Source organism: Myotis brandtii, unplaced genomic scaffold, assembly GCF_000412655.1.
Source record: "Myotis brandtii unplaced genomic scaffold, ASM41265v1 scaffold123, whole genome shotgun sequence".
NCBI lineage: Eukaryota > Metazoa > Chordata > Mammalia > Chiroptera > Vespertilionidae > Myotis > Myotis brandtii.
Window position 1 is genome coordinate 6319683 of NW_005354291.1, and position 4895 is coordinate 6324577.

Below are 4895 nucleotides of genomic sequence, written 5' to 3' on the forward strand. Positions count from 1 at the left end.
CTGGGTGAGGGGCTGAGGGCTGTTTGCAGGCTGGCCATGGCCCCCAGCCACCCAAGTTCCCAGTGGAGGATGGCTAGAAGCAGGTATCTGGGATTTATTTATCTTCTATAATTGAAACTTTGTTATTGTATCATAATTAACTGGAGCACTGGTTATAAATGCAGATTCCTGGGCCCCACCCTAGGACTGCTGATTCAGACTGTCTAAATTTAGAGCCCAGGAAATTTTGAAAAGGACAATGGGGAGGGTTCAACAACCAACTCAATATTTGTATATCAGCCAAAATAGAATAAGTATAGAACAAATGTGTGAAATTAATGTACCATGAGGAAAGATAGAATTAGGGGGTGGGGGAATCGGTGTTTTCATAAAGACTATGGTATTTCCTTTATGTTTAGAGGATGGTGAGAATCTAGTGAGGGTAAAGAAGTGAAGTTTGAAGGACAGTTTTTTTGTGTGTGTGTGTAAACTATTTCATTGGGCAATTCTAATCAAGAGAAGAAAAACCATCTAGATGTATAAAAGTTTCTTTTCGCTGCTTGGTTTCTCTATAGGGTGTCATCGTTTGAGACTCCAGGGAAAGTTATTAAGGAAAAAGCCCATGCACTGGTTAGAAACAAAATCTAACGTGCTAAAGATGTTCCCTTCTGTGCTTTTGGTTTGCAGCAAGGCTTTTAGAGATGCCAAAGTTTGCTTAGGTATTATTCAATCTGTGAATGCATTCATTATATCCCTCTGTCTAATCAACCTGATGGAACCAAAACCAACCTTTAGTTTTCTTTTTTGCAGGAAGATGTGAAAATTAATATGGCATGTAGGTGCTGTTGGTTCCAATTAAAATCAATATCTGTCCTGATTTGTGCCTCTTGTCTCTATGACAGCAAGGGGGCTGGCTAAGGGGAGACATCTGCTCCTCTCTCCCAAAGGGGCTCCAAACAAGTGAATGACCTGCAGTGTTTATTATTAAGTTTTCAAAGGGAAAGTTGTTTTGGTCTAATTGAAGCAATAATATGAGAGAGGTTATTTCTGGTCAGTTCCCTGCTGTTTTCATTCTGGAGAATATATTCCAGGTGTTTGCTGTGCAGCAATGGAGCCCAGCCTGGCCTTCCCCTGAGTTTAGGCATCGAGTGCCGCAGAGCAATAAACCAGCACTGGGAGTTGAAGCCAGTTTGCGTGTTTCAGAGGCACATTTTTAGTTAACTTCGTGGTACACCAGATGGTTAATGACCACATCCATTGTCAAAGTTCTAGTGACCGTGGAATAAAGCGATGAGTCTTTATAAGTCTCTAATATATTAAAGAACAAATTCTTTTATTTCCTTTTACTCTAAAGAGTAGCTGTAATGCAATGTCACTCACTATGCTTTGCTTTTAAAATAAATGTATTTGTTCTCCACTTCAGGTAAATAAGGAAACACATTTAAAATCCCTCAAATAAGTCAAAATATTAGCCGTTATTAATTCATAACTACTTACTTTATTTGTTTTTGAAAAATATATTCTGGTTTCATGATTTCTAAATATCCTTGACAATATCTTTTTCAAGGGGGCATTTCAAATACTTCCAAGGTGTGATAAACAATATCAAGGATTAGTGGTTAAGTATATAGACTCTGAATCTGGATTTTGGATATAAATGTAAATATACAGTACATAATATTTGGCTGAGATATAGATGACTAGAAATTTCTAATAAAGAATAAAGCTTGTCACAAACAGTTTGGGAATTTTAGAGATGACCTCTATTTATTAGCTAGCAAATAGGTGACACACTTTTGTATTACTTTAAGATATTTTTTCCCAAAATTACAAAATTGAAAGCAATATATTAGTCAAGGGAAGTTAATCTTCATTTTAAGATTTTTTTTTGGTAGGCAATATTTATTCAAGATACTTTAATTTCAACTACATTCCCAGGTAACCCATTATCGGTAAGCACAAAAACAAAAGACTATTCTAAAGTTGAAATTCAACTTCTTCCTGGTTCCAAATGGAATTCTGGATCTTGGTTTTGCTTATTTTCATCTGTGAACCTAATATGAACCCACAGACCAAAATAGTCACATTAAGAATATGGGCTGGGTTTCAGGCTAATCAGGGGAAATGCCTGGGGAGGGTGGTGGTGGTGGTGTCTGCTGCTCACCCGCTTAATCACGCAGACATTTTTGAGTCCAGGATACTTCCAGAGCCTGAGAGGTAGCGATTTCTCAGTTCACATTCCCAGATGTGCGAGTCAAAGGGTCTAGCACCGAATGTCCTCAGAGGCGTGGCCCTGGGATGGGGGTTGCTTTGCCTCTTCAGAAAGAGAATAATGAGTGGCAGTCGGTGTCAAGGGTATCGTATTTATAAAGCACTTTGGGTTCTTTGGATGATATTCAAAGTGCTATGCAAGATTGACTTATGTATTTTCACTAACCTCAAGGAGAGGGCAGAAACCCAGCTCCAGTGGCTGTGAATCAGGCAAAGGGAGCTGACACGTGCATTCCTCTCATTATTCTTTCCCTGCCCCTCCAAATACCACACACATAGCAACGGTCAATTACAGGGGAACAGGTGAGGTGTGCAAATTAACACAGGAGAAAAGTGGTGAAAGTTGGGAGGGTGGGTTGAGAATTGAAAAGAGGATGGAAGGGAGGGCTGACTGGTTGGGAAGGAAAACCACAATGTCACTCAATAAACATGACACTTAATAAAAGAAGATTTAAATTCTTGAACAGGAAACAAAAGAAAAAAACCCATGTGATTCCATTCTGAGTGTTTCCAAAAAGTTTGTGATGTTATTGTCCTCCATTTGAGGAGATTTGTCCCCAAACAAAGAAGTTTCCTTTTTAATATGCAGCTAAAGAAAGAAATAACTGTTATAAGTCAAATGATTTATAACAACAAAAAATAGCATAACTTTATTCTCTTTCAGGGGGTCATTGTTGATAGAGATTGTGCTTAGGCTATTTGGATTATTAAAGGCTGTAGTCATATTGCAGAACTAATTCTTTGTTATTATTTAATAGTCATAAAAGAACTTTCAGAGATGAGGGTGAACAAGAAGGGAAGTATCTGTTACAACCCCTGTCCTTTGTAAAACCTCACAGTAGGTAATGCCAAAAACTGTAGTAGTCACTGCCAATCTTAATAGACATTAATACCAAGCTTTACTATACAATGTAAAATTTATTGTACTTCCAAAACTAGCATCTTCACTGATTATTTCAATGAGATAATTAGGCAAATTATAAAGATTAACTCCTGGGTGTTTATTGTTCTATAGTTTGAGATGTGATTAACTTCAAAAACTATTTCTAAAATTCAAGGTACATTTTGAAAGATCCTTTATTATGCATAAGAGAGCTACATTTTAAAAATCTTCACCCAAGAATATGTTTATTGAATTGTTTTTGAGAGAGAGAGAGAGAGAGAGAGAGAGAGAGAGAGAGAAACATCAATCAGTTGCCTCCCATTTGCACCCTGACTGGGGATCAAACCTGAAACCTAGATATGTGCCTTGACCAGGAATCAAACCCTAAACCTTCTGATTACGAGATGAAGCTCCAACCAACTGATTCAACCAGCCAGGGCAAGAGAGCCACATTTTTAACAATTAGAGGATAAAATGCACATAGTGCCAAACCTGCTGATTTTAAGTTACTTTTCTCTTTATTATTAGAGTATTTTTCAAGCTCATGAGATAACCTGAGTAGAAGCGAGCTTCAATTGTCAATTTATTGGAGATATTTCAAAGAGATTTATAGTTGATAGAATGTGAGGTAAAAGGTCACTTACACTATTGTTCTTCAAGACACAAAGGTAACTTTGAAATATTTATCTCCTTACAACCAATAAGGCATGACAACTTATCCTTTTTTTTTCTTTCATTAAGAAAATGGAGTAATAAACTGCTATATTCATTATCAAATAAAAAGTTTGGTCTCCTGTATTTATAACTGTTTTTTAATCATGAAGTGTTTAAGAAGCTGCTGTGGTCTATCACTGCTTTAACAATTTGTAGAAGATCTAGTGGCCTGAACAAAAAAATCAATATACATTCGATGGTCGGTGCTGGGCTGTATACAAAAGGACTAGTTTAATCATCATAATGTGGGTTATAGCTTTACCATCTTAATATTCAGAGTAATTGTTGTTCTTAGGTTGGTGGGTATATGGGTGACTGGCCCAGCTTGATTGCTCTAGATAATTTTGGAGCAGAGGTTCTGGGGCAGGGTCAGTTTAGCATATGGGAAACTGTCCTTGAATTAATACAGAGGATATCACTGTCATTTTTGGTATTAGTACCTCATTGTCACATGTTTACATTTTTCAAAGATTTTATAGTATACCTTTTGTGGTGTGTGTGTGTGTGTGTGTGTGTGTGTGTGTTTAGCCTTTAAATTTATTTCAGAGAGGAGGGGAACGGAAGAAAGAGAGATAGAAAAGTCAATGATGAGAGGAAATCATTGATTGGTTGCCTCCTGCATGCCCCACACTGGGGACCAAGCCTGCAACCCAGGCATGTGCCCTGACTGGGAATCGAACCGTGACCTCCTGGTTCATAGGTCAGCGCTCAACCACTGAGCCATGCCAGCTGGGCTGTGGCATACCTTTTGGATTGAAGATCCTGGAGATCAAGTTAGCCATATCACTCAATTTTATAGATAAAGGAGATTAAACCTCCTAAGCTCAATTGTCTTCTCTAAGGCCACACACAAAGTACATGGGGACTAAGGGCTAAGTACCAGGAATCATTATTTTCTCTATGACCCCATGCAGTCTTAATAGATATATCTTATTTGATCCTCATAATAACCATGTGATATAGGAATTGCTGTCTAGTATAGTTCTTTTATAAGCAGGAAACATGGCTTCAAGGAGTTTCATGACACTCCATCCAGAGGCTCAAAGCT